At 39.9% G+C, this 27,182-nt stretch overlaps 1 protein-coding gene across 1 annotated transcript in view; it reads right to left on the bottom strand.

Moving 5' to 3' along the window:
* DCC (DCC netrin 1 receptor) overlaps positions 1-27,182 on the bottom strand; it is a 948,458-nt gene that overhangs the window by 876,177 nt on the left and 45,099 nt on the right. The window lies entirely within an intron of this gene.

Here is a 27,182-nt window from a genome sequence, read left to right as displayed (position 1 = left end):
TCCCTATTATTGGAACAGGAAATACTACATAGGAATCACCATACAGGATTGGACCCATGGTCCATCTATTCCAGTATCTTGTCTCTAACAGTGGCCAGCATCAGATGCTTCAGAGGAAGTTTCAAGTAACTCCACTGCAGTCACATGAAAGCAGGCAGACATACCTCTCAGTGTCCCACATTGAGGGAACAATCCCAGTAACTGCATCCCCTGCAGGATGGGGTAGGAAACACCTACTGGGCACACTCAAACGCTAAAGGGGCTGTTGAGAAATTGGGGCATAAGCAATTGCTTAGTCTGCTTTCACGGTGGCTCTTTTCCCTTTTCTTTCACTATGTGCTTATATTATTTAGGCAGTTGTTCATATATATTGACCAGACAATGGCAGGGAATAGGGGAATTGGAAGTACTTATGCTTATGTGTGTATTTATAAATACATAAATACTATTTCCACAACATATGTATATTTTACTTATAAGTACTTCAGTAATGGTATGCTTGGCACTTACATGTAAGTCCTTTTAATAGCCTCTTACATCAACACTGGATCATATCCACATCAAACATATTATGGACACTCTCCCCCAATAGTAATGCAAAACCAAGCAATAAATGGCACATATCCCCAAAGTACATACATTTCACAAGACAAATGCTGAGTGAGAGATCATTAGGATAACAATGTCACAAACAAGCAAATTTCAATTTTTTACTGGTCCATTAGGCAACTACCCACTGTCCCAGCAAAAAGCAATGATCCCCCAACCAACACCAGAACTAGATGGGAGGAAGGGAATAGGAACATGTAAGTCTGTCTTGCTTTCAGTATTTATTTCTTGCTCACTTTTTGCCTTGATATTGGAGGGGAGTATTTGATCCTGACCCCCTCTTCTTATATAGAAGAGCTACATCCATTTTTTCCACAGAGAGTCTAAAAAGTGAGCAAGGGCAAATCATGTGCTCTGCATTGCCCTTTCTGTTGCTAAGGTTAGGAGAACAGTGCAGCTTACTTTGTTGTAACTAATGACCTTTGAGAGAATTGGTTGTAACTAGGGTTGTCAGTTAATTGCAGTTAACTCAAGTGATTAAGTCAAAACAAATTAACTCCATTAAAAAAATTAATTGTGATTAATCACAGTTTTAATCACACTGTTAACCAATAATAGAATACCATTTTATCTAAATATTTTGGATGTTTTCTACTTTTTTCAAATAAATTGATTTCAATTACAACACAGAATACAAAGTGTACAGTGCTCACTTTATATTATTTTGATTACAAAAACTTGTACTGTAAAAACAATAAACAAAAGAAATAGTATTTTTCAATTCACCTCATACAAATACTGTAATGCAATCTCTTTATCATGAAAGTGAAACTTAATAAATGCAGATTTTTTTAACTGCACTCAAAAATTAAACAATGTAAACTTTAGAGCCCTGCAAGTCCACTCAGTCCTACTTCTTGTTCAGCCAATCACTAAGAGAAACAAGTTTGTTACATTTACGGGAGATAATGCTGCCCACTTATTTATAATGTCACCTGAAAGTGAGAACAGGCATTTGCATGGTACTTTTGTAGCTGGCATTGCAAAGTATTTACATGCCAGACATGCTAAACATTCGTATGCCCCTTCATGCTTTGGCCACCATTCCAGAACACATGCTTTCATGCTGATGATGCTCGTTTAAAAAATGCATGCAAAAATTGGATTTTTACCCACATTGTGCCATATATTTTGTGTTATGTCAGTCTCGGATGATGACCAGCATATGTTGTTTGATTTGAGAATACTTCCATTGCAGATTTGACAAAATGCAAAGAAGGTACCAATGTGAGATTTCTAAAGATAGCTACAGCACTCGACCCAAGGTTGAAGAATCTGAAGTACCTTCCAAAATCTGAGAGGGACAAGATGTGGAACATGCTGTCAGAAGTCTTAAGAGCAACACTCCAATTTGGAAACTACAGAACCCGAACCACCAAAAACCTTCCATTGGTGGCATCTGACTCAGATGATGAAAATCAACGTGTATCATTCCACACTGCTTTGGATCGTTATCAGTCAGAACCCATCATCAGCATAGAAGCATATCCTCTGGAAGGGTGGTCAAAGCATGAAGACGCATACAAATGTTTAGCATATCTGGCACATAAATACCTTTCGATGCTGGCTACAACACTTTCAGGTGACATTTTAAACAAGAAGTGGGTATCATTATCTCCCATAAATGTAAACAAACTTGCTTGTCTTAGTGATTGGCTGAACAAGAAGTAGGACTGAGCGGACTTGTGGGCTCTAAAGTTCCACATTGCTTAATTTTTGAGTGCAGTTAAAAAAAATCTGCATTTGTTAAGTTTCATTTTCAGGATAAAGAGACTGCACTACAGTACTTGTAGAGGTGAATTAAAAATTACTAATTTGTTTATCTTTTTACAGTACAGGTATTTGTAATAAAAATAATAATATAAAGCGAGCACTGTACACTTTGTATTCTGCATTGTAATTGAAATCAATTTATTTGAAAAAAGTAGAAAACATCCAAAATATTTAAATAAAATGGTATTCTCTTATTGGTTAACAGTGTGATTAAAACTGATTAATTGTGATTTTTAAAAAAATCTTGTGATTAATCATTAATTTTTTAATAATTTGACAGCCCTAAAATGAACATAATTAAGTAGGTTTGTTTTTTATCTCTGAGGTAGATTACCTTTATGCATAACCTTGTGTCATATGAGAAGCAAACTTTTCAGGTCTCAAAGTGAAGTCCCTAAAAAATCATTCATCTAAGCAATTGTGGAATACAGAAAACTGACACTCCATAAACTGCTTAGTGGTTCTTTAGAATACTCAGGGGCTTTCCTGAATTGGTTCAGTCTTATTGATCATAAAAAGATCAATCAGTAAGTTACATATGTATACAAACAAAATACAGCAAAATATCTTTAGGGAACTGCATTACAAATATTAAAGCAAACACACTGAAATAGATTTTTTTAAAAATAAACCCACACATTCAAATGCCCCACCCCAAACAAGATATATATGAAATGTCCCATATGCAGAGCCTTCTATAGATAGAGTACCAGCAACAGTTCAGGAGTCCGCAACTAGGTTACTACAGTGAGTGAATAAGCTCTCTTCACAGACATATTGCTGAGTTCATTAACAAAGCAATGAGGGGAAACCTGCATTGTAGCTCTCTGCAGTATGACTAGCCTGCAACACTGCAGTTTGCAGTGCTGCCAACTGCTTCGTTTTTACTGCAGAAATAATTGCTTAGAGTCTAAAAAAAAAAATGCACCACCACCAGGGTTAGTTGATTGATATCCTTTGGACTGAGTGTAGGAAAGTTACTGAAAGATATTCTTAACTAAATTCTCCACTTTCAATAGCCCTAATTTTGAACAATGAAAAGTAATATTATCTATATACCAAACTCTCCAGTCCAACGAGAGTTTTGCTTGAGTCAGAAATTCAGAATTTGGTCCTGTACTAAGAATAGGAAAATAAAACTGCAGCCTGAATTGCAAGAATTTCATTTGAAGATGCTGAAAGGTCTGTAGAATACCGAGAAACTGTAATTTCTAACAAAGATGTCTGGGGGACCAGGTGGCTAAAGGAAGGTATTGCTATCAGAATATACTGAACAGCCTTTCCCCTTTACGTGGCTGGCTCAAATTCAGCCCTCATTTGTACTGTCTGAAAGTTATGCCGATACTGTAGATTAAACACATTCGAGGAAAAAATATATCTTTTTTATTGAAAAATAGAACAGAACACCAGATTCTCAGCTGCTGTCAATCAGTGTAACTCCATTCCGTGCAGTGGAGTGCTTCAATCTTTAGTGAAAGATCTGGGCCTATATTTGCAAAAAGCCATTGTAAGTGCCATTGCTTTCTGAGCTAGGGCAACCTTTGTTACTCCTACATATGCTAATATGAGTCTAAATGATGTGAAATGAACACAAGGCTCACCAGCCGCCAGAAGCAGCATGGCCACAGTAGGCAATGTAACCCAACCTATAATCTACTGATCTTTGACAGCTCACTCACACAGGCAAGCCACAATTGGTCACATTTCTGATCTTCATTATGTGTGCTGCGTTGAGACGTTTGGTATTCTACACCATGTTGCTCATAAGATGTGTGTCAACCTTTTTATTTTTTTTTAAACTGGCTATCTGCCTCAGCACGCAGCTTAAAATGAAAAGCGAAGGTAACCCACAGAACATGAAATTTACAATGCAGAAACAGCGCAGTTTCCAATAACTATTGTATTTTTCTTCTCATTTCACATCATGCAGTGCTAATATTACATGTAGGTTTGGCTAGACTCAGTAGTACAAAGTAGCTGCAGTCATTTTCTCACGTGAAGCCTAAAACAAAAAAGTGACCTTATTAGACCTTATGAATGACCTTATTAGATCACCTCAGTTGCACAGAAATTACAAAAAAAATTGCAAAGGAATTGTTTGAATTTATGATAGGATTCAAAGCACATTAGTTTAATTCCAGATTGTTCATTTTTATGTGGTTTTATTTTGTCTTTTCTCCCACTAAACATCTCCATGACCTTTCACCGAGGATATCAATGGCTGCATGATAATTTTGCTTTTGCACATAGAGATAGATTTAACAGTAGCTTTTTTATGTGTTTTGTTGTTGTTGTTGTTGGTCTGGTTGTATGATTTTAATCTTCAGACTTTAAAAAAATTACCAAGAAAATGTCAGAAAGAAGTCTCATTCTGTGAATATTCCGAACCTTCCAGATGTGCCTTTGTTTATCTTGTTCTATATTTGCTGATCTGACCTTTAATTTGTCATTAATATAATAGCATTTGAAATTATTCTTTTAAGAGCACAGAAGTGGTGATCATTTTCAGAGGATATGATTTTTAAGAAAGGTTTTATTTGAATAGGTTCTGGTTCAGTACATCATTACAATAAGCCACGGAAAAATATAAAATTCTATAGGAATTTTCCTTCCAAAGTGTTTTATCCTTTCACAACTGCTGCTGCCGCCCTCAACATTATTAATATTGTATCCATCCAGTACTTGCAGCCCAAGGAGGCTTCAGTATGATTACCAGAAAGAAGGTTCAGTAATGTTTGAAGGTTTTTTTCCCCCAAATTGACTTTACATTTCAAAGAGTGATATGTGCGGTGTTGGTTCCCTACACTGTGCATTGTTCTGTCTTTCTAAATCACCATCAGGTTAGTTTGCTTTGCATATCATTTTCTCTCTTGGAGTTCCAAAGACATCATCATAGGTGATGGATGTATTCCAAAGTGTCTTACTGCCACGGAAAACAGAGGAACTGCTGCCACATTGAACTCCAAGATTATCTAACAATCATAAATTATAATTGGTAATATTCAGATGCCTCATGCCTTTTTACAGCAGATGAGATGACATTTGGGGAGGGGAAAAATAAAGACAGCTATGAGTCCAGATGGCTTGAAGCTTATAACATGAAAAACTGACAGCACTGTGGAAAAATAAAAAAAGGCGAAGAATGAAGGAAAAAAACAAAGTGTCCCCATCTGGGTGAGTATTCCATAGTGTGAAGGAAACCCCTCATCTTTAGAATGTTGAACAGCGGAATTCCACCTGCCCATACACACTTCTAAACTCACATTTGCAATTTGCTGCTAAAAGTAACAAAAAGGCTAATTTGTTGGTGTTAAAATCTTCTGCAATCTCTGCAAGCCAACTGATATCCCTGTCTCTTGCAGTGCAAGACTGTTTTTGAGAGAAACATAAACCAATTAAACGTCAGGAGCAATCAACTTCTGCATTGTTCATGCAACACAGAATGGGAACATTTTATAGAGCTTCTATTATTAAAGTTAATAAAAATGAATACACAAAGCCCCAAGGACCTGTAAATCATAGAACTTTATCTGATCACAAAATACCAGCATTAGCCACCCTGCAAGGTTACTCCAACATCCAATGAAGCACCTGAGAACCTCTTGCTCTATACCTTGCATCTCATGAAGATTTTGTATTGTGTTGTTTGAGGCACACTGGAAACTGTCTCTATTGAAATGCAGCACAAAAGAAGTTTGCTCTTCATCAGTGAATTACCCTTTATTAGCTCTGTAATTGCAGTGAACCATAGGTGGAAAAAACATTATCCTGGCTTGTGTTGATAAGCTAAGTAGATAGATGAATGACAAAGAGCAGGAGACAATAAGAAGGCTGCATTTTGTGGCAAGGTATTTGGAGCAAGGCTAGTTTTTGTTCTATGTTCATAGTACATGGACCAGTTCAAGACAGAACAAGAAGCAATGGTCTCCTGTTGCAGTGGGGGAGGTCTAGGTTGGATATTCAGAAATACTATTTCACTAGGAGCGTGGTGAAGCACCGGAATGGGTTACCTAGGGAGGTGGTGGAATCTCCATCCTTAGAGGTTTTTAAGGCCCGGCTTGACAAAGCCTTGGCTGGGATGATTTAGTTGGTGTTGGTTCTGCTTTGAGCAGGGGATTGGACTAAATGACCTCCTGAGGTCTCTTCCAACCTTAATCTTCTATGATTCTAAGACAAAAGTAAAAAGAAAAGGAGTACTTGTGGCACCTTAGAGACTAACGAATTTATTTGAGCATGAGCTTTCGTGAGCTACAGCTCACTTCATCAGATGCATACCGTGGAAACTGCAGCAGACTTTATATATACACAGAGAATATGAAACAATACCTCCTCCCACCCCACTGTCCTGCTGGTAATAGCTTATCTAAAAGCCATTTCCAGCACAAATCCAGGTTTTCTCACCCTCCACCCCCCCACACAAATTCACTCTCCTGCTGGTGATAGCCCATCCAAAGACAAAAGTAGTTAGAGATGAGGCCTCACAATCATTAATCTACCTGGGTTCACTACCCACTTCTACATATGACAGTGACTCACTGTGTGATGTTGGACAGATCTCTTAACCTTTATATACCTCAATTTAATCTCCTTAACATAGGTACACTAATTCTCCTACCTCACAGCTCATAGCTGTAAAGCACTTTGAGATCCCTTGGAAGTGCAACAGAAGTATATAGTCTTTCTCAGTGGAGAAAACATTAGAAATTATACTGCATGGAACAATCCTATATCGCAGGATGGATGGGAGTGCCAGGTAACCCAATATTCAATTCCTAATTCCTCTGATTTATTATTTTTTAAAAGCACTCATAAACATACACATTATGTATGTATCTTAGAGCTGAGTCTGAATCAAATCCCTATCCCTAATACCCCTGAACTTTGGGAATGTTTGTCCCCAAGACAGAAACCCAGAGCCAAACGCCTCCAAACTTTGGGAAACTTTACACCTCAGATGACTCTGTAATATACAGGGACAGACATATGCATACTAAAGAACTGTTATAAGGCAGGGAGACCATAATGCTCAGAATCCATATGCCAGCTGTAGTAATTCTGCATGTCAAGTAATATTTTTACATTTCAGTGTCCAGACTGTTACAGAGTCTGTGAGTGTTGTGGTACATTTCCTCCTCCTCAACATTGTTTTAAGACTTGTTACACTCAGTGCACAGTAATTGCAGGAAAGTCACATTCTTTCTACTTCCACCAAAAGATGGGAACAATGAAGGAAATGGCAGAAAACTCTATTTGCTAAGCATATTTGCTATGCCGTCGATGGCTTTGTTGAGAAAACTCTTGCTCAGGTGAATTGTGTCATGTAATCCCACTGGGCAAAGTTCATCCCTGAAACAGTGGAATCTACACCAGGGATTAATCCAGCCCACTAACTACCAAATAAGAAATCCATACAACCTTTCTGTTATGCTGGGTGGTTGCCAGCTTGCCAATTTGAAAACCAGAGCCATTTTAAATATCTACTGATCATGAGTTTTCACACATGATGTACAGCCTGTTCTCATTAGGTTAGTAGGTAGACAAATGTTTATCAACGTTTAGATAGTTCTCTAGATAAGAACTTTATTAAAAGAAGACAGAAAGACACAGAGAAATCTATTTTTAGTGTGCTTTGATTATTTATTCGTGATGCCGTCCACATGGAAGCAGCTCCATAACCAGTATGCCATCAAATGACATTGGTCCAGACAGCATTGCAAGCAACATACATAATACCACATGGCATACTGCCTCTGCTCCAGCATATTTTAGCAGCAAGGAACATGAGTAAACCAGTTTGCATTGCAACATCTATTATTAATTCTTTTTTGTGTGTGTTTGCTTTAACAGTTGTTAATAAAAATATTGAACAGGTGAGAGCTTTCAAAAGGTTTTGAGGACCACAGCCGGCAGAATCCTTGTAAAGCAAAGTTTTTTCATATGAATCTAATTTAGAGATAAAAATCTCAATTGGAATCAAACCTGGCCCTTGAATTGCTCGTGTTTTGAATAAACACACTGATGGTACACATTAGCTGGATGGGTTAGCAGGATGACCAGAGGTAAATTCTACTCTCATGTGACTTGCAGAGCTCAGATCATCCCTGTGGAATAAAACAAGCTGGTTTGGCTTAATCTAATTCATGGGGTGATTACATATAGGGGAAATAATATAAGGCCCTGAATGTGATCTCCCTTAGGCTATGTCTACACTAGAGATCTTACAGTGGCACATCTGTACTGATGCAGCTGCACCGCTGTAAGATCTCTCATGTAGCCGCTCTGTGCTGATGGAAGAGAGCTCTGCCGTCTATGTTATTAAACCACCCCCAATGAGCAGCAGTAGCTATGTCGGCGGGAGAAGCTCTACCGCCAACATAGCACTGTCCAAACTGACGCTTATGTTGGTCTAATTTATGTCACTCCAGGGTGGCATTTTTTCGCACCCTGGAGCAACATAAGTTATACTGACATAACTGGTAGTGTAGACAGTCTTACACTGGTTTTACAGTGGCATAACTCCAATGGAGTTACTCCTGCTTTATGTTGGGTGTGAGACTAGAAACAGGAGCATAGAAGTCACAAAGTATAGTAGGGCTGAAAATTAGCAGCTACGTCCAAGGACAAAGCTCTACCGTTTCTCATGCTTCCCTAGTGGAGAGAGTATAAATGGGCCACTTATGAGAATTGTAGTTATGTAAGAGTATCCATACACTGAAGTGCATCCCAACACTTCTTAATTTACACTTCAACCACTTCTAAAACCTCTCCTCTATCAGGCAGGTTTTCTTTGCAAGACCAAGTTTGTACCAATTTCTAGCTACTGTGCAATCATAATATACTATATATAAAAAATAAGAGCCTAGTAATCACACATTGAGCCCTGGTCTACTCTACAAACCTATGTTGGTATAACTACGTTGCTCAGAGGTGTTGAAAATCCACACCTCTGAACAACGCAGTTATGCTGACCTAACTCGGTGTAGACAGAGCTGCTGACGGCAGGGCTTCTCCTGTTGACATAGCTACCACCTCCCAGGGAGGAGTCCCATGCTGACAGGAGAACCTCTCCTCTCGGTGTAGGTAGCTTCTTCATCAAGTGACACCAAGTGCACAGAATCACCAAGGTTGCTAGGCTGCTGCAGTGCTGTAAGTATAGACAAACCCTGAGTCAGGGATGGATTAGGTCACCTCTGCCAAGAACAAACTTCAAACTGAAACAGTGCAGTACTCAAAATTGTAGTTGCTGCAAATCTCATGAACTTTAGCATCATACAGATACAGAAAAGCAATCGAAATGTTGATGCAAACTAGAATCTCTACAGAAATCGTACTTGAAAAACACTTATTCAAGCAATTCCTTTGGAAGACATTGACCTTGTTATGCTTCAGTTTGTATTTTCATTTTAATAATTTCAAGCCGAAATATGGATGCATTTTAGTTATTGGACGATACTTTTCTAAACAAATTCCAATGTTCCTTTAATAGTATTACATGCCGAGGTATACACTGTCCCATGGAATGAGCCATAACAATCTCCCAGAAGTCAACAGGAGAAAAGGCATCCAATCTTTAAATGGAAAATTTTAGCAGAGCACAATTTAAAGTCAATGATTTTAAAATTAAAAAGTGAATCTCTTATGTATTTGGCAAAAACTACTGAGTATTTTGAATGAATTATCCCCTGCCTTCTTTTCTGCCCAGATATCAGCTTCTGTCCTGAAGCATGAGAACTTATTACCATTATTTTAACTATAAAAGTTATTTTATACACAGAACTTTTGAACTATAATGAATTATGTCCTGTGTATTATTGTCTTATACAGTTATAGTTCTATTTCTGCTATAGCAAAACTTTCCAGGTCCACCCTACAGCAAATACTCTTATACTGGAGGTTAGAGGAGTCCCAGAAAGTTTGTCTTTGATCTGTGGGCAATCACAAACCTCACTGAAGCTGCTGGGCACACTAGCTGCTTTCCATTCAGGCTAAATGAGGGAACAATTAAATGGGCCTTTGTTTAGGTATAGCTGAAACAACAGACGTCACCAACCAAAGACAGGTTTCAGAGTAACAGCCGTGTTAGTCTGTATTCACAAAAAGAAAAGGAGTACTTGTGGCACCTTAGAGACTAACCAATTTATTTGAGCATAAGCTTTCGTGAGCTAGCTGTAGCTCACGAAAGCTTATGCTCAAATAAATTGGTTAGTCTCTAAGGTGCCACAAGTACTCCTTTTCTTTTTACCAGCCAAAGACTAGACTGAATGTAAACACAGGGGGTGGGGATTGATTTGACTGCAGCTGCTTGTGTGTGTGAGGCAAAGAAGCAGAAGCAGCGTGCAGGCAGAGAGAAGCAGATAATCAGGACACAGCAAGAGAGGTAGCTCAGTGTCCCTGACAGAAAGCCAACAATATTCACTTTTTGGACAGAGTGCTGGATGAAAAGAGGCATGGAACGGCGAACTGCCTCCAATTTGATTCCTACTGTGTTCAGGGAAACAGAACTTTGTGTATATTATTTGTAAATTAACAGGATTGCAGAGCAAAGAAATAATTGCACCATCAATTTCTCTTCCTAATAGAAACAACCTGCAAAGTCCCAAATATTGGTTAGCTGCTCAGGCTAAAATAGGCAGTGCATGTACAAATTGGCAAAAAAGAAAAGAATTACAATTATACTGCACAGTCATTACTTGCCAAAAATGATGCAGTCCCACTAATTTCCTTACGAATTACCATTATATGTCTGACAGGTATTATACATCAAGTTTCCTGATCCTGTATTCCTTATTCACTCAAAACTCCCACTGATTGCCATTGGCAGCAGTGGGAAAAGGCAAGGAATGAAAGAACGTGCTTCAAATATAATATTTGTAATACATTTTGTATAACACTCTTAATGTATATACATTTGCAATTTACACTAAATTCAATGAAAGTGGATCTGATGTTTCCACAACAGTTATAGAAAATATTTCTAAGTAGGTGACTTTATTTTCCTCAGCACATAATATTTAACATTCAGAAATGCTTAAAATATTTCATTTATTTCAAAATATACTGGACACTGTTTTAGCACTTTTCATTTTCATGCTCAATGGGCTTTAACTTCAAGCATCAACTTATGTAATTAATCCTAGGAATCTCTCTATGGTGTGTAAAATATTATTTATCTTACAACTGAGGATACTGAGACAGGGAGGTTAAGGCCAAAATTTTCAGTCTTGGGTGCCAAAAGATAGTTTCAATTGGATTTTTAGAGGAATGAGTTCCTGCAACTCATTCAGCACCTCTGAAAGTCAAACCGCTTATTTAAGAGCCTAAATATGGACCTAAATGCCTAATCGTAGGTCCCCTAGTTTGAAATTTCTGCCCTAAATGACTTGCCCAAAGCTACATAAGAAGTCCTAAATAATAATTTTGACCAACTCCCAGCAGTGTGCTTAAACCAGTGGATCAGAACTCCTTCAAATAAAGTGCCACAAACTCTCCAGCCGACACTTGCCAGTTCACTAGCAGACATTACTAATTATTATTATTATATATTACTTGTATTACAACAGTGCCCGTCTGCCCTGGTAGGGATTGAGGCCCCATTGTTCAAGGCACTAAAGCAATAAATAAAAAGATAAGAGGACAGAGTTGCAAGTATCTGCCACCTACAATCCCCAGACTCCACCTCTCCAAAGATATTGGCTGCATATCTTTAAAGCATTGATGTCAATTATTTGTAGGAATGGATCTATAATTTATAAAACAGTTTAATCAATGGAAAACTGGAAGCGAGACAAGTCCAAAATATAGACCATAAAATATACAGTATCTAGTTTATAATCTCTGAAATCTTAGGTGCATTTGATTCATAAGAATATATTCTCTACTCTTCCTCCCCTCCCCACATGTTCAATTTCCTGAGTTACCAAATGGAAAAACTCGTTAATGAAAGCTCTTTGCATCCATAACTCAAGACATAGAGCTTCTTTTCAAACCCGGCAATAAAGCACCATTTACAGTTAGGACTGGTTAGATCAAATACCAACTAATCCAAATGAAGGAAACAATGTGGCAAAAGTAATTGCTCGTTAGCAATCACCCCCCAGCTGCAGCATTTTATACTGTGCAATGAAGTATGCCATTGAGAAGCACAACTCAGCGTCAAAGGACATGGTGATATAGGGAGAAGACCCAGTAAAATCAGAATCACTGACCCGTATTTAGCATGTGTAATCCAGCACTGTAACTAGCAGGGGGGAAATTACAGATATATATGATATATAGGAAGCTCAGACAATTCAACATGTTGCAGACTTGTATGAATCAAAACTATACAAAGAGTTAATAAAAAGAGAACAATGTTAAAAAACAAAATAAAATTAATGCACTCGAGACAGAAATCTTTGTCTAGTCATTCAAACTCGATTTCTGGTTACAATCCATCATATATAAATTCATCTGTTCATTTAACATACACATGTGATTAATTATATTTTTGACCATGAAAAGGAAGTTGAGATAAATGTATGTTTTTGGATTTGCAGCTATGAGCACAAAGAGTTGAATTAAAACAAGAGGATATGTATATGCCCAAAATGCCACCACCTGAAGACTTGTAGGGTGCAGTAGCTACACTTTCCTATCTGGTTTCCCTCCTCTACTCACCCAAGACTCACAGAATTTATATTTTGGAGGCTCTCCACTGATGCCAAGAATTTAGCAAGATTCAGATAGGGATTGGTTATTTACATGGATAACAAGAACATCAAGAGTTTTTATAGTTAATGCTAAAAAAAATGGAAGGGGTATGGGGATATAAACCTCATGTTCAGGGTTTAAGGCAATCTCGAACTATTAGGGATTAAGATAAGACTTTCATGGGGCCACATTTTCCCACACCTGCCTACACTGGGGTTTCTTGTATCTTCCTCTGAAACATCTAGTGCTGGCCACTGTCCAAGGCAGGCAACTGAGTTGGCCAGATAATGGATGTGATCTAGTATGCAATTACTATGTTCCTCCATATGTAAGCCACATGCTGAACTGTGGAGGCATATCTGGGGCCTACATATGACTAACATGATAGGGTGTGCAGGGCACTCATTTTAGCATGTTCCCCACTCCTCTGATGCACCAGTTCTGTAGGGATAACTTCTGCATGGGTAGCTAGCTATGCAGGAATCATGAGGGAGCCCAGCCCATATTGGCTGCAATATGTGCACAAAATTGTGTCTAAGGTTCCAAATACAAAAGAGAGCCAGAATTTTGTCCGTATTATTTTCTTTCCCATTTGATTTGTACAGTGAGTAAAGAGATAAATAGCATGAGCTACTGAGCAAAAACAGTGAAGCTACATCTTCCTTCCCAACACCCACAGTTACGTAAATATCACCTTAAAAGTTTACTAGTGATACTGCTACCAAGTGTGGCTTTGCTTATTAATACTGCCTTACTGAGTCTTGTTACCAGCAAGAATCTTACTGGCATAGACAGGCCATCTTTATTTTTTCCCTCCAGTGCCTTTTTAAGTGTTAGGGTCAAAGTGTGTCACCAGTTTTTAAGTCCACCTCCTCACTGATTCCAATGGGACATTTAGGGGAAAAAAAATCAATGGCACAATATAGGCCGTAGTTATTACTCAGCTTGTTTTGACAGGCTCTCTTCTCTTTCTATAGGAGCATTCTGAAATCAACAACTAGGCTGCTCCCACTCAAGAGGCTGGTTGCTTAATGATGCCTGTTTAATTTCAATTCATTAACTCTCTGCAATATGTAATTATTATTCTCCTCTTTTAAATATGAGGAATGATTTTAGTAATCTACAAGTTTGGGAGAACAAAGTTGAGTTTTGCTATGCAATTTATAGACTGCATCTTGGCTTTTAACCAGAGGAAGCACTGGCTTCTACTCCTTAGAGGCTCAGGGAACAATTGTGGTTTCATTCCTTTTCAATCCCTCACACTCTGTTCAAGCATCCTGCCAGCGCTGCCCCTCTTGAAATATACAGCATTTTTGTTCTTAAAGAAAATGACTATTTTTAGCTCATGAAATATGGTATAAATCACAGTGTGGGTCAATGCTTGCTAATTACCCATGACTAAATCCCTATTTAATGTGTATTGATACAGAGAAATGCCAAATAATTATGCCTTCTCCCCCTTCTCCCTTGCTGCACAACACAGCCATAAAATATACATTAAAGAGGCCTTCTTTTAGGAGAGCAGGTGCTGAGCCTACATACTGACAAAAAGGCACTTCTGCGGTGTGAAATACGTTATTGAATTAGCAGTGAATGCATTAGTTAGGTCTGAGTTATGCTTTGAACATTTAAAACGTACACAGCCACACCATTTCCCTCCCTCCTCCTTTCAGCCCATTTTCATGGTGAAAAATTAATTCATCGCCTGATGAATACAATTTGGGACACACCAGGCAGTGGAGAGGACACCGAAAAAACAAGGAGAGGAACAACTGAGATCCTGGGTGGTTTGGAGAAAATGGACTAAGAGGAAAGATAAAGAGAATGATACACATACAGACAGGATTAAAATGAAAGTTATTGCAGGTGGGATAGGAATGGGGTCATAAGATTCTCATTTAAGGGGGGCAGCAGGGCAGGTCTGAGAGAAAAGAAACCTTGTGGGTGACTTCAGTCTCTTATCCTCTCTCAGTGGCAGATTCTCCTTCCCTAAAATTCAGACAAAAGTTCCATTTAAAAAAAAAACCAAAACCCAAACCCGTTAAGGGTATAAAGTGCAGCAATGTACTTGTCTATCACATTATTTAAAAAACCTAAGCACTTAAAGCCAGGGCAATGAATAGTTTATGATATCGTAAGTCTTACTCTGCCACATACACAAACACATTTTTCTTACCCTGTATGAAGGAATGAACATTTCATCAAGCTGACCCATTGATTTCTTTTGTAAAGCATTTTTTGCTATTTTGAGGTCAATATCTAAATATTGCCTTTTACGGGACACTGTTAAGAAGGATTTATCAGCTAATATATTTATCAATTGACAGTAGATATTTGGTCAACTACTTACAATTGCTGTTTCTTAAGAATAATGGAGGGTATGGCATCTAATAGGAAGAGTGTATAATATTGTGAATACATGGCAAATTATTCATGTATGTGGTCCTGATTTGAAACTCTCAGATATATATGGATGCAAGAAAATACGTAATTACTTTATATTTCTTTTTCAGAAGAACTTTGTTTCCTGCTTCATATTCTGAAACTACTGTCGAATGAAAAGGATTTAATTGGTGTTAGTGGTAAGGACAGTTTGTGTTTTGCTGAAATGTGTATGTCTTTGTGTTTTATGAGAAGAATGGACCACATTTTCCTCCGTTGTAAATCACTGTGGCTCTGTTGATTTGAATGGAGCTGTTGTGCCCTTAGTGACAGCTGAGGATCTGTCCCAATGCCTTTATTTTCAGTATGCGGACAGGGAAAGATTTATGATGCCCTCACTATTGTTGTGATAGTACCCAAAAGCCCCAAAGGGGATCAGAGCTCCATTGTGCTCAACACTTTACAAACACAGAGTAGCAAAGAATCCCTGCTTTGAAGAAGTTAGCACCTATGTGTTTCATTGCTTTTAAGAGCTTGGGTGTTTTACACAATGTGAAAGCTAGAGGGCATAGTTATCACCAAGTAACCACAACCGGTTTTGGAAACAAAGAAGAATTAAATTTGGGGATTTCCCGGGCTTGGGGGTGGTTGCTTGTTTCAGTGTCTTGTTTCGTCTCTCCCACCCCATACCCAGCCCCATGGTTGTCTCATCAGACGTCCATGACTCTACCTTCCCTCTCCAGATCTGAGCCCCCTGGATCTTCTTTTATGTCCTGTGTCTCCAGAGCAGGCCTCCTCCAATCTCCACTGCTGTTGGGCGGGGAGGGCAGGATGCTGAAGTGTGGTGTGCTAGGCACAGTCAAAGAGCAGAAAGGGGAAGACACACTTACCATCCCTTTCCAGTTTCCTAAAAGAAGCTGTAGTCAGAACGAACAGGTCAGATTATGAACAGGAGGCTGCCAGGCAACTCTCCAACACCACATTTTACTGGCCACTATCCTCTGATCCCACTGAGGGTTACCAAAAGAAACTACACCATCTGCTCAAGAAACTCCCTGCTATAGCACAGGAAAAAATCTACACTGACACACCCCTAGAGCCCCGACCAGGGGTATTCTATCTGCTACCCAAGATCCATAAACCTGGAAACCCTGGACACCCCATCATCTCAGGCATCAGCACTCTTACAGCAGGATTATCTGGCTATTTGGACTCTCTCCTCAGACCCTACGCTACCAGCACTCCTAGCTATCTTCGAGACACCACCAACTGCCTGAGGAAACTACAATGCATTGGTGATCTTCCTGAACACACCATCCTGGCCACCATGGATGTAGAAGCTCTTTACACCAATATTCCACATGAGGATGGACTACAAGCTGTCAAGAACAGTATCCCTGATGAGGGCAGGGCAAACCTGGTGGCTGAGCTTTGTGACTTTGTCCTCACCCACAACTATTTCATATTTGGGGACAATGTATACCTTCAAGTCAGTGGCACTGCTATGGGTACCCGCTTGGCCCCACAGTATGCCAACATTTTTATGGCTGACTTAGAACAACGCTTCCTCAACTCTCGTCCCCTAGCACCCCTCCTCTACTTGCGCTACATTGATGACGTCTTCATCGTCTGGACCCATAGAAAGGAGGCCACTGAGGAATTCCACCAAGATTTCAATTATTTCCACCCCACCATCAACCTCAGACTGGACTTGTCCACACAAGAGATCCATTTTCTGGACACTGAAGTGCAAATAAGTGATGGTCACATAAATACACCGGAAACCTACTGACCGCTATACTTACCTACATGCCTCCAGCTTTCATCCAGACCACACCAGACGATCCATTATCTATAGCCAAGCCCTAAGATAAACCGAATTTGCTCCAATCCCTCATACAGAGACAAACACCTATAGGATCTTTATCCAGCATTCTTAAAACTACAATACCCACCTGGGGAAGCGAGGAAACAGATTGACAGAGCGAGACAGGTACCCAGAAGTCACCTACTACAGGACAGGCCCAACAAGGAAAATAACAGAACACCACTGGCCATCACATACAGCCTCCAGCTAAAACCTCTCCAGCACATCATCAACGATCTACGACCTATCCTGGAAAATGATCCCGTGCTCTCACAGACCTTGCGAGGCAGGCTAGTCCTCGCTTACACACAGCCCCGCAGTCTGAAGCAAATACTCACCAGCAACCACACACCACACCACAGAAACACTAACCAAGGAATCAATCCCTGTAGCAAACCTTGTTGCCTACTCTGTCCCCATATCTACTCTAGTGACACCATCAGAGGACCCAACCACATCAGCCACACCATCAGGGGCTCATTCACCTGCACAACTACTAATGTTATATATGCCATCATGTGCCAGCAATGCCCCACTGCCATGTACATTGGCCAAACTTGACGGTCTCTATGTAAAAGAATAAATGGACACAAATCAGACATCAGGAATGGTAACATACAAAGCCAGGAGAACCCTTCAATCTTCCTGGACATTCTATAACAGATTTAAAAGTAGCCATACTTAAACAAAAAAACTTCAGAAACAGACTTCAAAGAGAAACTACAGAACTAAAATTCATTTGCAAATTTAACACCATTAATTTGGGCTTGAATAGGAACTAGGAGTGGCTGCTCACTACAAAAGCAGCATTGCCTCTCCTGGAATTGACATCTCCTCTTCAATTATTGAGGTGGACTACATCCACCCTGATCGAATTGGCCCTGTCAACACTGGCTCTCCACTTGTGAGGTAACTCCCTTCTCTGCCTGTGTCAGTATATAATGCCTGAACCTGTAATTTTCACTCCATGCATCTGAAAAAGTGTTTTTTTACCGATGAAATCTTATGCCCAAATAAATCTGTTAGTCTTTAAGGTGCCACCGGACTCCTTTTCGTTTTTGTGAATACAGATTAACACGGCTAACCCCGGACACTTAAAAGAAGCTTCGTGTTTCTTCCACTCAAGGGGGACTCTGGAATGCTTGGAAAACAAGATGATGCCTCAGAAAATATGTAATTACTTTACATTTCTTTTTCAGAAGAACTGTTTCCTGCTTCATATTCTGGATGCCAGTGGCAGTTGCTCCAGCAAGAGTCTGGAGTACGACCAAGAGCACAATGCCCGGCTGTGAGAGGAGGAGGAACTCGGAGTGAACAATTCTGGCTCAGGAGTGGTGGCCACGTGGCTGCTTGTTAAGTGAGAGGAGATACACCCTTCGTGTATATTGGTGGCAAGCAACCACTTTGAAATATTTGACTGTAAATCCCTGTGTACGTGCACAATGCAAGAATAACAATAATTAAGATCTGCCCATAAAAAACTGCTAGGAAAAGTAGTGCAACATGAGGGGAGTGACATTGTCTCATTAATTAGCCAGAAAACATTAGAGGTGATAGATTTTAAATAAAATCATTGCTACATTCAGCATATATAGCACACAGACATTTTAGCAGTGGAGAGGCAGTTTGGGCTTGTGGCTAAAGTAGCAAAGAAGAAATTGGGGTTTTTGCAATCCTGCTCTCAGCTCCACTCCTGATTCACCAAATTATGTGGCGTACAACATTTGGCCTTTCTGTTCTTCACTTTCTTTATCTGGAAAAGGGGAACCATAACATTTACTGACATTTTGAAAGGCACAAATAGCAATTAGATGCCTAACTTCCATTGACTCTCATTTGTGACTTTGAAAATCTCCCCTGAAATGTTTTGGATTCATTCAGTGAAAGCTGCTATAGAAATGCAAAGCCTTCTGTGAAATGATAGTGGTCTCAGTGTGTGATTAGTAGTCTCAACAGAGAAGCTGAAGATTTCATATTCAGGGGCAGGGTAACCTGAACTAACTACCTCTGGAGGTCAGGATGAGACACATAGGTAGGACTTTGTGTGGAAGTTTTCTGCTATTAGACAGTGAAACCGACTTCAATCCAGCCTCTTTCATAAGCACTGAGTTCACTTTAATTTTTTTTCTCTTTAAAAAGAATCCTCAAAAAGGCAGCGGCCAGAGCCCCTTAAAGCCCTAATGATTCTGTAACACTCACTGTTTTTCAGAAGAATTTTCTAAAATTATGTTTTAGTGGCACTTTGAAGAAACGGTGCTACATGAAACTGCACTACAGCTCACATTATTAAATTCAACCCAGGAGGTTTATACGACATGAAGTTCCTTGACTATGATAGCCTATTGATTAGTTTGTCCAAAATGCAGCCTCATTTATTATGGTTTGATTTAAGCACCTAGAGCTCACTGGAAAAGTAATTCATTTTTATCCATTTCTGGCCAAAAAAAACAAAAACAAAAAAAAAACCCACTCCCTCTTTCCATTACTACCACTCCAAAGCAATGCTGTTTTAGTTTTCCCTTTTGACTCTCTGAACCACAGCTAGGACTGATAGTGCTTGTTCTGCACCCAATTTGAGAAGCATTACACAGAAACTGTTGCAGAAGAAGAAAACCTCTCTTGATTCAGCAGAGATAGAACGCCCCGCCGCCCATTTGCTGACACAAACATCTTCGACTGTAAAATGAACATATTCAAATGGATATGCCAGTAATTACTGAAAACATGGACTAGCATATTTAGGAGACTGGGTCAGCATTTTTTGCATTAAAAGTTAATGCTCTTCAAAAAAAAAAAGGCCATTATTTTACAACAAAACTTTTCACGAATAATTGTTGACATCTAAGTTTTCTGCAACATATTTTATCAAAATCATTGTTGATTTTTTTTTGTTTATTGAAAACTCCGCTTTTAGTAAGTAAAGACTAATTTTGTGAAGCAGCAAAGTTTGACAACAATTTTGAGAATAAATACTATGAAAATTTTCACCCAGAATGGGTCCATTTCAAACCTTCTAAAGTGGAAATTAGATTTGAAACTTTTTGGCATGATTGTTTTCCTGATTTTTGACCAGCTTTGACATTTGGTTCTCAACAACAGAAACAGAATTAGAATATATGAATTGCCATATTGCACCACCGCACCAGCCCATCTGCTCTAGCATCATGGTCCTATCAGTGGGCTTGTCTCCACAAACGCTTAGTTCATGGCAGAAGGGTCCACCTGGACACTTAATGCACAGCAGGCTAGTGCGGAGTAAATTCACACTCCAGCTTATTGTGAACTAAATGTTCATGTAAACAAGTCCCTAAGGTTTCTAAGTGCTTAAGTCCTCTCTGAGAATGAGACAAAGGTTCTTATGTCATGTAGAAGCTTTTGAAAATGTTACTACTTCTTGCATTCAGTTTCATGGTTTTGGTTCAGGCCATCTCTATTAATATGTTATACCTCCCAAGCCATGATTTATATACTGGGGGCTCAATTTCCCAAAGTATCTGCCTCAACTACACATGCAAATCCCACATACTGTATGCATATTGGAATGGGAACATAGGTACACAAAATACAAGAAAAAGTTCCATTTGCATTCAGCCTTTAGGAAGCCACTTTGGAAAACTGGGCTTTGTTTACACAAGAAACTCAGTAGCCACTAATATGCAGCCACCTCTAGGGTGAGTTTAGGCAGCCATTTTGGCAGCAACACAATACAACACTTATGGGGAGGGGAAGTGAAATACAACTTAAATCAAAAAGTGTCTTGCATGGCTGCTCATGTAAGAGCACATAAAATGCAAACACAGACCTAGCTACAGTTCCAGCCCAACCTGGTTGTAGCTTCAATGATCACATGCAGAAATTATGACTACAAGCTACTATTACTGATGCCAAAGCACACCACATACACAGACACTCTGAGTGTTTGAAATAATTGGCTGTTTTTACTATTTTGTGAATTTAGCAGCTGCATGAGTAATGCCGTTACTATAGTCAGATGCGATAAATCTTCCTATCTAAACTGACAGAAGGTCTAAATAAAATGTGTTCTCTGTGCCTCTGACTTGCTCAGAGTTTGAGAGACTCTCCCCTGCTCTAATTGCAGTGTCAGCCCTCATTAAAACTGAGAGCGCAACACAGAAAACAAATACAGAGGTTGCAAGACAACACAATTTTATTTGTGTGCTGTCTTGCCCACAGACCGCATCATAAAATGCTTTATAGAGCTGCTGTTAAATAATGCAATTACAGAGTTAAATAATAGCAGAGCAACTTTAGGAGGGAGACATGAGGGAGAAGAGATATGTTTTCAGCAGAGTTCTGAAATGAGACAGAGAAACTCTGAGGCAGGGATAAATCAGAGGCTACTTTTTTCCCAGCAATGGCAAGTCTAGAGAGGCTGATGCTGGATGAGGGAAAGTAGTCGAGAAGGGTTTAGAGATCAATAGGGCAGTTTTCACTGGATTCTGTAATGAGTGGAGAGCCAGTAAAGTGACTCACAGCTCCGAAGGATGCAGTGAGCCAGAGGGGGAAGAGAAGAGGGTCATCATTTGCAGAAAAGGTCATTCATGTGAAGGAGAGTAGATTCTCTTAGAGTCGTGGACTTTAAGGCCTGAAGGGACCAGAATGATCATTTAGGCTGAACTCCTGCATGACACAGGCCATAGATCCTCATCCAGTAGTTTCTGAAGCAAACGAATAACTTCTGTTTGGGATATAGCATCTCTTTCGGAAAGACATCCAGTCTTGGTTTAAAAAAAGTCAACTGTTGGCATGAGTGCACTCTTATCAAAATCCATAAAGCCACCATCTCTTCCTCCTTCAAATCCATACTTAAGACTGACTTCTGCTGTAATCCCTGTTGTCTCACAAAGGTTTCAGCTATAAATCATAAGCCTCTATTGTGGAAATGGAGAAGAGAGAAAAGATTGAACATCTTTTCTGTATGCTTTGTCACAGTTTCATCAAGCTTTCAGGTAACAAGGTGATGGGTACCTCAGAAATACCTAAAACAGACATAAGTGATGGGGAAAGAGACCGACCAAACTAAAATCACAATACTTTTGTTGAAATCATTTACGAAATTTTTGATTTATTGAAAAACCAGTTTTCAGTAAGAAAACAGTCTTTGGTAAACTAAAAAGAATTCAACAACAATTTTGATTTTATGACTTTTTATAAAAATATTGAACTACCATGTTCAATTTCATAAAAAAATGGAAAATGCATCAATTTCAAACCCTGCAAGATGGAAGCCACTTGAAATTTTTCAGTGAATTCCAATTTTTTTGACCAGCTCTAGGATTACGGTGTGATATGTGATCAGAGAGACCAGAAATGGCTATTTTCTCTGCATTTACCATAAATGGAAAGATTAGGAGATGTGCCATTATTAACAGGAAAGGTGAGGACCTAGGAAAAGATTTTAAGAAGGAAGAGGACAGTGACAAATTGTAGAGAAAATGTATCAGTGGGAAAAAGTTTTTGACAGTGGTGGGAGCACAGATGTGGATAATAGGATCAAAAAATAAGCATGGAAGGGGTTTGAGGAAGTGGCTGGTTTATTATGTTAGGAAAGTGCCTGAGGGACAAGGAAAAGGTAATACTCTAATGGACAGAAATGGAGGAGTCAGTATCTTACATTGGGGCAAGCGCCGATTGATAGAACAAAGCCAATTCCTTGCACTTGGCTGAAGAACAGCTTGGAGGAGAAAGTAGAAAAAATGTTCCATAACAGTTGCTCTTCAAGATGCGCTGCACATGTCCATTCCACTCTTGGTGTGCGTGAGAGCTCCTCACACAGTTGTTGGAAGTTTCTCCCTCGGCATATCCATAGGTGCAACTCGAGCACCCTCTGCTTCCATGTGCCACTGTGTTCAGGTTCAAAGAACAGAGCTACCCCAACTCCCCTGTGTTTCTCCTTGCTGGAAAACTCCAATGCAAAGGGATAGGAGGGCAGGTCATGGAACAGACATGTGCAATGCATCTCGAAAAACAACAATTAAGAACAGGTCAGTAACCATTTTTTCTTCATTGAGGGATTGCACATGTGCATTCCACTTGTGGTGATTCACAAGCTGTGATATCAGGAGGTGTGATCAGAAGTCTATCTGAACAAGGACTGAAGGACAACTGGCCCAAATCTGGCATCGTCTCTAAAGCGCTGAGTGATGGCATAATGGGATGCAAATGTGTGCACTGAAGACCAAGTTGCTTCCCTACAAATGTCTAGGATAGATATCTGAGCCAAGAAGATCGCAGAGGCCACCTGCGACCTTGTCAAATGTGCTGTCACTCTGCCTGGCGGGATACCATTAGCCAAGTCATAGCACAAACAAATATAGGAGGCTATCCAAGATTATATTCATTGAGAAGAGAAGTAGAGCCCTTTCATTCTGCCTGTGATAGCCACACACAGCCAGGAAGACAAATAGGTGAGCAAGAGACAAAGATGGTACCATGGATGATGAAGGTGCTGCTTTAGGCCCAGATTTGATGGTGCTTGCCCCAGCACTGGCGTCAACAGTACTGCTTTAGCAAATGAGTGAGGGAAGGAGTGCTTTGATTCTGACGGCAAGCTACTAGATTCTTTGTTCCCTTAGGTAAACTTAGGAACAGGTGATGTTTCTCTCCTGGCAGCATCCTTGGAAGCCTTATGTTTCTTCCTGGACACTGGAGAAGCTGAATGGTGCTGGGACTCAACCAACATTGGAGGAGCACTTCTCACAGAAGCTGAACTGCTCGGCACCCTCTCTGAGCAGGAAAGTGTCATGAGCAGCCTCAGAGCAGCCTTCATGGGAGTTTCCCCCCAATCCTCATCAAAGAACATTCAGCCTGGCCCCCCTGTCTTTTCTGGTCCTTGGCTTGAAGTCTTTACAGATTTGACATCGATCCTAATGTGAGACTCACCCAGACACTTGAAATAACTGGAGTATCTGTCACTCGTGGGCTTTGGTTTAGAAGATGTAAGACAGGGCTTGAAGCCTGCTGACAGAAGCATTCCTTGGTACCAACAATGGAACCCCAAACTTGGGGGACCAAGAAAAATAACTTTACTAACAAAAACTTATCTCATAGACTTTAAGATCAGAAAGGACCATCATACTCATCTAGTCTGACCTCCTGCACATCGCAGGCCACAGAACCTCACCCACCCACTCCTGTAATAGACCCCTAACCTCTGGCTGAGTTACTGAAGTCCTCAAATCATGATTTAAAGATTTCAACTTACAAAGAATCTACCATTTACACTAGTTTAAACCTGCATTGACAGGTGCCCCTTGCTGCAGAGGAATGTGAAAAACACTCAGGGGAAAAATTCCTTTCGGACCCCAGATATGACAATAAGACCCGGAGCATGTGAGCAAGATCCACCAGCTGGATACCTGGAAAAGAATGTCCCATCAGTGGCCATTGGAGATATTTGCTACTAGCAATCATAGATCAGCTACATGCCATTGTAGGCAGTCTCATCATGCCATCCCCTCCATAAACTTATCAAGCTTAGTCTATTACTGACACTAAAAACTATAGAAATAGGTAACTATATAAAATTATAACATGCTGAAAGAACTTGCTAAAGCAAGCAAACAAGTTCCTATAACTGCCATAGGTGGTAAGAAAACTGAGGAGGGTTGGGGCACATCTCGCCTTAATATGGCGCACAATGATGAGCGGCAGCAGAAGGCGCATGAGCTGCCCGACCGGTACCACTGAAGGAAACATTTCAGACAACTGTGTGCAGGGCACACACATCGAAAGTGGAATAGACATGTGTAATGCATCTAGAAGAACAACAGTTAAAGAACAGGTTAGTAACTTCGTGCAATCACTCAAAGAAGAAATGTGGGCAGAGAAGAGAGTTGATACTGCTGACTATGGGATAAGAACTGCCAATGCTTATGGAAATCAGGGAGCAATTAGACTGACCAGCCCTGAAGATATCTCTGTAAAGTACCTCATGAGATAACCAGGTTTCATAGTGAACATGGAGATAGGGCATGTGCCATTGGTCTTCAAGGCATTGACTTGTGTACAGAAGAGGCCTGTGTATTATGGAAAGCTGAAGTTCAGGGACAGTGTGTTTTTGACAAAGGGGCAGGCAAAGGATCAGCAAAATAGGGATCAGAGATGCAAATCAAGCCAGTGAGGCAAAGGTGTCTGAGAAAGCAGGGAGACAGGCTAGTTTTTGGACGGAGTGAGGCAATGAAGATAGTTGCTCAGACAAAAGCAGGGGAGGTGTTGATCCGAACAACAGAAATAGGAGATGAAGTTGATGATAATGGGAAAGAGCAGTGAGGAAGTTGAAAGAGACATGGCCAAGGGGCTTGTGAATATGCTCAAAACACCAAACTCACCTCTGCTGTGATACTGGGGAAGTCAGGGGAGATGCAGTAGGTATGAATTCGACATTTTTTTACGTGAGTGCATGGCTTTAGAGCCTCTGTTGGCATTGGTTTCCATCTCCCCCGACACATACTTTTCACTGTGTTGTTGTTGTTGGAGACTGGTGTTTAGATATTCAGGTTTGGGTGCTGGAAGGAGACATTGCCTATTAAATGTAAGATGGTAAATCTCAAAAAATGTTAAAAAGTCATGGAACCAATAAACCTACATAAGATATGGCCATTCATCACACTGCTATTCATTTCATCCCCTTTCCTCATCCTTCAGTTGTAAATTGCCAAGCAAGGCCTTGATCCTTCATTCAGATCCATGCGGGCTGTGCCTGGGCACAAGGGCTTATTCCTAGACCTGATTGTTGGGTCAGGCTGGAGTCTAAGATTTTTGGGTTAAGAACTTTGTATGTAAACCGCCTTATTGGCACTATGCAGGTAATAATCATACTAAAGATGCTGAATTTAGATTTGATCTGCCACGTGACACAGCCTCTCAGCAGCACTGGAGATGTCTACCAGAGGTTTGCAAAGTAAAATGAACAAGCAAAAAAATCTCAACCTCCTGATAACACTGAACAAATTATGCAGCCCAAAGACCATCTATCACACATTACAACTGCACCTCACTGTTATCTCAGTAATTTGCATTTTGTTTTATATAAATTTGAATTGGACTTATTTATATTATCCACTCTCCCTCCATATGTTTCCCTTTATTTTGGCTTGGGTTTTCTTCTTATTGCTTGCTCTCTGTGCTGATACAGCACCTATAGTTATAAATCATTAAAGTTTGACAGCACTGTTAATATTGGTATTCATGCGGAGTTGACATTTTAATAGCATCCGCATGCAGAGATGTGGCATACAGATTTCCTAATGGTTGGAGTTAGCTTTGTTAACATGATTGTGACTCATTTAAATACATACCTTAAGACATTTGCAAGTGTGGAAATGTAGGAGTTCCTGTCATTAGGACGGGCAATATCATATTTCAATTCTCCAAATTACACATCGGAAGCATTGAAAAATGAACAAATACATCCCCACAGCTTGCTATCCATCATTACGAAACATGCATTTACCTGGAACTTTGGAATGGACCCAATTCTGCAGCTTTTATTCCAGGCTCTCTTTAAAGTCATGCCTGCCATGATGTCTACAAAGTACTTGATAACGGTAAAGCCACTGGCATGATGAGCCTGCTGCGCAGATCCTGTTCATTTCACTGTTGCCTCAGCCTCCTCCCTGGCTGTTTATTGTAGCCATGTCATCTCCTAATATACACTAAGACTGTAAACTCTTGGGGGGCAGGGAGTATCTTTTTCTTTAAATGCGTGTACAGCATCGAGCAAAATAGAGCTCTGTTCGCTCATTGGGGCCTATAGACACTACCGCAATAGTGAACAATGATCAGCGTTGTTATGATAACCAAAACCAATGAGAGTTTCGCCTCAGTACAGATAGTCTTC

This window comes from Eretmochelys imbricata, chromosome 5 (genome assembly GCF_965152235.1).
Source record: "Eretmochelys imbricata isolate rEreImb1 chromosome 5, rEreImb1.hap1, whole genome shotgun sequence".
NCBI classification, from domain to species: Eukaryota; Metazoa; Chordata; order Testudines; family Cheloniidae; genus Eretmochelys; species Eretmochelys imbricata.
This window is presented reverse-complemented; position numbering and strand designations above follow the sequence as displayed.